Source organism: Pinus tabuliformis, chromosome 9 (genome assembly GCF_031772625.1).
Source record: "Pinus tabuliformis cultivar Carrire ecotype Pingquan chromosome 9, CPIR1, whole genome shotgun sequence".
NCBI lineage: Eukaryota > Viridiplantae > Streptophyta > Pinopsida > Pinales > Pinaceae > Pinus > Pinus tabuliformis.
In genome coordinates, this window is record NC_142307.1 from 1471879835 (window position 1) to 1471886885 (window position 7051).

A 7051-nucleotide genomic window follows, 5' to 3' on the forward strand; every position below is an offset into this window, starting at 1 on the left:
TCTCACTTTTATGTTACTACTTTACCATGTATGTGAAAAAGTTGATACCTTAGTAGAACCCTCCCATGCTTACACTAGTACCTTTAATGTAATTTCTTGCTCGAAAGATCATATTCCCCTTACCATCCTACGCTTGCCCAATTATAAAGGACTATAGCATTGTCCAACACTCCTAGACCTTATATTAATACCTTACAAATTTAAATCATGACATTGATTTCCTTGCACTTACATTAGTTTTCAAATGAAAATAAATATCATTAATCACAATAATCATCATTAACCAATTATAAAGGACTATAGCATTGTCCAACACTCCTACACCTTATATTAATACCTTACAAATTTAAATCATGACATTGATTTCCTTGCACTTACATTAATTTTCAAATGAAAATAAATATCATTAATCACAATAATCATCATTAATTACATCAGTTTCTACACTCCAAAATATCAATATTTAACAAATAATTTTTATTAATATTTACAAATTTAAATAATGTTATTGACTTCTCTTTCTTCATTTTTTTAAAAACGATACTCATAATAATAATAATGGTTAATAATTCCATAAAATTCAATAAACATAAATATCACACCCTTCTTAAACCTAATATACTTAAATAAAAATATTATATTACTGAAATGTAACTAACCAAATGATCCCTTAATCATTATAATAACTGTATAGCACCATTTGGCGAATATTCTTTTGGGGGACGAAGCAGTAAGCCTGGTTTGCTTTGTTTCGACGGAGACCCTGAATAAAATAAAGGTGATACGTGTCTTTGTTTCGATGATTGAATGGATGGAGACCTTGAATAAAATAAAGGTCATACGTGTCTTACATATTTGGACGGATAGATACTTTACCAAAAACACATAAAGTTAAAGCAAATAATTCATTGCACGGTGAATGAGAGTATAAAATAAAGGGAAATAAAATGAGATTTGTGTTTTTGCTTTTTCGATCCGTATTGCAGCTTTCTTTTCTTCCCTGCAATAATTCACTCTTCAATATCTTTCTCTAACTTTTCTCCAAAACATGAAAGATAAAAAGAATATATAACGTCATGGGGCTGCAGAAATTATGCATCATCATTTTTCTTTAAGCAATCCGTTATTCCCTCATCATGAATAGAAAATTATGCAACAAAATTTCATTTATTCATATTTGCCTTAAAACAATTTTAATACTAGCATACTCTCAAAATGGGGCAAAGTAAGAGAGGAAATGTGAAAAATATGTTTAATACTTAATTTGTATTAAGTTAAAAGGTTTTTTTAATAAAATAGATAATAGATTAAAATTTAATTTTTAATAATATTATTAGGTTATTATATATAGAATAATAGATAAGATTAAAGATTTTATGTATAGAATTAAAATTACAATATAGAAGAATTTAATATGGTGTGTCTATATATAGTAGGGGTGAAGTTAGCTACTGTAATTATGAGAGCAACAAAGTATATAAGCTTGTTTTTTTTTTTTTTTTCACAATAAGACATAGGTAGTATTTTTTATTTTTTCATAGTGTTTGAAAGAGAATGATGGTGCTATTCACATTCCTTCTAGAGTAGTAGTGTGTAACATTGATGTGAAAGTCAAGCCTTGACATTCTTATGGATGGACAATGTATTTATCGAATGCCATAACAACATATGTTGGTAAACTTGGAGGGCTATGTCCTTGTGCATATATAATTTGTATGACTACTCTAAGAGCACTAATCCTTCCTAGACCTATAAATTGCAAGATAGCATAACTCGTTGGCCTACACATAGAAATATATGTTTTTACAATTGGTCATCATCCAATAGGTGTGCTTTTGAGCCATTTGTGAATTTTGCAATACTCCATGCAATTGGCATATGCAATAATTTCAACATGGATTTATTATGGCTATCAATAAGAATTTGCAAAATGGTGTATTGAAGTGCCAAATATTTGGTGCTCTTCAATGGACAAGAATTTGTTAGTCTTAGAATGAAGGAGGTTTTATTCATCTATTGTTGGTGTAGCATTGTTAATGTTTGTCAACAGTTGGCAGAAGAAAGCATGGGCGTCTAGAATTCGGTATATCATGCATGTGATCTATTTTGAGATGATTCATCAGTTGCAACAAGATGAGCCCATCTTTTTTATTTACGACGAACCCATCAATTTCTATTGACACTCACAAATTTGTTATTCCATATCTTAATTTTTTTTTGTATTCTTAGTGGTGTTGAATACAAACAAATAAATGTTGGTCTTCCCACCCTTGTTTCCCCTGGTGGTGTTCAAAGGAAAATAAATTTTAATGAAACCACATTATAATCTATAAAAGAACTATTAGTCAAAGCTATATGACTATAAGAAGCAATTTAATTGTATTTAAAATTTGAGATTATTTGAAATTATTTCATTTTTATTTTATTTTTAAGCATTGTAGCTTTCTCTTTTGTAAATTGTTATTATAGCTCCCTATCGTAGGTTATATTGTAATCATTTTATAATCAAAATGCTTTGACTTTTAAATAGTTCTGAAATTTTTAAAAAGAATTTATAAAGTCTATTAAAGTTTTGAAAAAGTTAGCTATTAAACTAATTGTTTTTAAAATAAAAATAATTTTTGAAATTTGAATTTCTATTTTCTTATTAGCTTATATAGATGAAATGACTAATTTTATGGGGCTATAAATAGAATTTGTCATGAAAAAAAACTATCTTAAAAAAATAAAAATAAAATAAAATCTATATCCCACCAAGTGTCATATCAAATCTCAAAATTTAAGAAAAATGTACACACATAAAATCTCAATATTTATTAAAATTTCATTATTTATAAAAATTAAAAATCAAAATATCAAAAAAATTATATGCCACAAGTTTCGTAATAGTACACATCAAATCTCAATATTTATGAAAAGCAGTACACATCAATTCTTAATATTTATGAAAAAATCATTTCTAAGTAAGTATGTCAAACTCATGTTTGACTTTTAATTAATGTGTAACTATTGAAGATAATTTACGAAGTTTAGTCAAGCTTTTGAAGAAAATTATCATATTTTATTTGATGATTTTTTTTTTTGGTGGTTATATATATATGAAATTACTTTATATATAAATTCTTAAGTTATAATGAGAAATCTTTAACAAAATCTCTTTTAAGTCTTACTATTAGGACTTCAATACTATTACAACAACTACAAAAGAATTCAACAAACACATTTGTGATTTTCTATCACTTCCTACATTAATACAACTTCTTTGGATAGATGATCAACATTTGAGTTGAATTATATATATATATGAAAAAAATATCGAAATTATTTTTCAACTTCATAAATTGATTTCTAATTGGAACTGATATTATAGTCTCAATTTTACATTTATTGCCTATCTAATTTACTAATAACGTAAAGTCTCCCAGTAATTATTCTTTTACTAACATATTTCAAAATAATATAATGTATTGATAAGAAAAAACAATGCCCCCTCCATTATAATTCTTTATAACTCTTTGGTGTGCCCTAAGCCAACGTGTTCTTTTATAATTAATTATGTATTCCTTTAATATTATATAATGTTTTTCTTTCAAACTTTTTTAGCTACCTTTATAGCTAGCTTGATTTTATGATATTAATATTTTTCTTTCAAACATTTTTACCTAGCTCTAATAGTTAGCTTGATTTTATGGGCAACTTGTGTAGGTGTCATATAAGGCCTTGAAATATCAAGTTGTCACATGGTAAAGACTTATAAGCATTTGTAGATGCATTAGTTGTTTAAAAAACAAAATCCAATTGATGTCATTTGTTGTGTAAATTTTTGTTATAAATGATTTTAATGCCAAATAGAAATTCCACTATTTTAACTAGACACTTATTGAATTTTGACTTTGTGAATTCAACTGTAAAAATATTCCTACTTAAAAACTTTATCAATTTTATTTGTTTTAATATTTTGAAAATTTGTTTTAATATTCTAACATAGAAACCTAAATTCAAAAGTTGAAGAAAATCTAAACTATCATAATGTCGCTTACAAAATGGAACCTTGCAAATCATAAATTTTAATAATTAGAAAAATTTAAGCTCTGTATAAATAGGCATGAGAAGAATTTTTAAACTTCTACTATCAATTACTTTTTTCATAAAAAAACATATTAAACTTATCTTAATTTTGATAACACAATTTTTTTCATTTTTTATCAAAATTAACCTATATTTACTATTCAAATAAACATTATTACAGAATATGATAAATCATACTACTAAGAGAATCATCTAAATATTGATAAGTTTCCATATTGCTATGAAAATGAAACATCTTATCATCAACTTTATCACATTTCTTTAAAATCCAAATGATAAAAAATCATTCTACTAAGACATTTTATGATATAAGGAACAAAAAAAATACGAGTGCCATCGATCTTTTTAAATGGGGGCACTCAATATTCGTGTGAAGTAGTTAAAAGCAGACAACCAACCAATTGATCACGTAACTTCCGTATAACCAAAATATTATCGGCCGAAGAAATTATGAATTTCTCCTTTCCTAAAGTGAATGGATAATGGGGTAATGGATATTGTTTCCTAAAGTGAATGGATAATGGGGTAATGTATATTGTTATCGTGTTTTAATAATTTGAATATACTTTAGTTCACCTTTCCATTTGTACTCTTTTTCAAGCAATCAATTTTATTGATGTAACCGAAGAACCCAACTACATAAAACCCGAGAATTGTGGTGTAATTTAAATAAACTATAAAAGAATGGAGTAGTCTAACAAGTCGGAGGAATTTCCTGGTTTCCGTCACCGCACGGAAAAACGTCCAGTTCCGGCCGTCGGCAATTCCTCCACCCTCCGTGAGCTCTACCACCCTCCACCACCTTTCCGCATTAAATTCCTGATTTGATCGGATCAGAGCTGGTCTGATAGAATTCACGCCGCGGAGAGTTAATGTGCGTTCCAATTCGAAATTTTGCAAACCACGGGCTGCTCCCCTAACCAACTCGACTCAGCCCCTGCAGCTCACTCACTCCCAGCTCGACTCGGCGCCTGCAGCTCACCAGAAAACTCACTCCCGGGCTCTGCAGCTCACCACCCAGGCGACGTGACCTTCAGGTTCATTCATCGAATTTATTTTTTCAACAATTTTGAAATATGGCTTATGGGTTGCATAGAATACACATACTAAAATAATTAGTTGAAACAGACAATTGTCTGCATACTTCCTTCCATGGATGAATATAAAGCTACTATGTATCTGTACATTAAATTTATCTATTGGGGAATATTTGTTTGATGAACAGGACTCTAACAATGAGATTTGTGTGAAGCCTTCTTAAAATTCTGGAATGCTAAAGTATTGATTACAAATGACCTCAATAGGATTCAAATCAACGACCCAAAACACAAAATTGATGTGCTTTCAGGAACTAACAATCCCAAACTAGTCTTGACTCTTCTCTAAACAAGAAGCCAACATCGACAAACGAGACAAATATCTTTACAGTATGAATCAAGCATACGATTGGGGTTGTATCAGTCTTCACTTTTCACTCATTTAACTCAACATAAAAATAACCAAGCGCAAGATTAGGGTTGGATCAGTCTTCACTTTTTACTCATTTAGTATACATAGTTCTCGTAACATTATGACCCTTGTAACAATAAAAATGTAATAATAATTACAAGGGGCACCTTCAACAGCTTTTAGAATATTGAAGTAGAGCTCCCTGTACTATGAACCTAGTATCACTAGAGCACTCCACTCTAGATCTCTTGTGCCTTCCAAAATGTCACATGTCAAGGATCAGGCCATCATTGGCCCTGATTCCTTGCTAGCAAATCTGAGATCAGTGAGAACAAAGACAGAGTTGGCCACATAGTCATCAGGGTGATGTGCAACAACCCTTAGTAGCCAACAAGATATCATGCATTCCCATGGTAAAGGACCCCTAGAACTAGATAAACCCCCTGAGGCTCCATGCTAACCCTTGAAGCACAATGACGATGACCCTCAACAGAGGCTGCATGTTCTTCAGTTTTAATGTTTTCAGCAATGATATGGTTGCACGCTTCAGGAGAGACTTTAATATTTGCATGTTGTATCTTTTTATGCCCGAAGACTAATGATTAGTTAGTTGAGGATTGGTATGAATGGGGATTTTATTCTAAATGTTAATACTCCATTTTGATATTTGGGTACGAATTTTGTTTTTAATCCCTTCTGACAGATTGGCAGTGACTTTTTTCTGTCACCCAGTTTTTGGTAATGTGCTTGATGAGCATATTCTTATATTAATAAAACATAAGCATATTTCAAAATTTATATATCACTACATAGTGCAGTGACTCACTTACTTACATAAGTTGATTGATTTAACCTTTTGTATTGTGTCTTCTTGTTGAATTTTTATCAGCTCAAAAAGTGTACAGCAAAGTGCCATTAATGGCAACTGTAGGTAGAGGAGACCTGGGTGCATACAGACCAGGCATGTGTGACATGTGTGTAGGTTTGTACAGAAAGGAAACCCTTCTCTAGCAGAATCCTGCACAGCAGCTCCATACAGCCCTCCTTCAGCAATTCCATACAGCAGTAGTGAAGGCACAAGGGCATTTATGGAGAGAGAGAGATATATATATAGAGTGCAAGCATGCATGTGCCATCCTCAGTTTAGTTCCAGTTTAGATGCCTTTTATATTTATCAGTTCAGTTATGTTTCTGGTTTTGCTTTAGTTGGAACTTGGTATTTGCATGGACAATTAGAGGACACAGTTTCCTTTCCTAGTTAAGCAAGGCACTCATGCATGTGAATTCAAGTTTGAGTTAGGGCACATATCTCTAGAACAATGTATGTTTGCATGCCTCAGTTCATCTATAGTAGAGGCTCACTTCACTTAGGCTCATCTATCCATGTAAGGGAGGCTCTTTAGTGTTAGGGTTTAACATTTCCAATTAAGGTGTTGTTGTGCATGTCTCCAGATTCATTGTACCTTATATTCTATAAAGAAGGAAAAGGTATAGGCTTTATTAATTCAGTTCC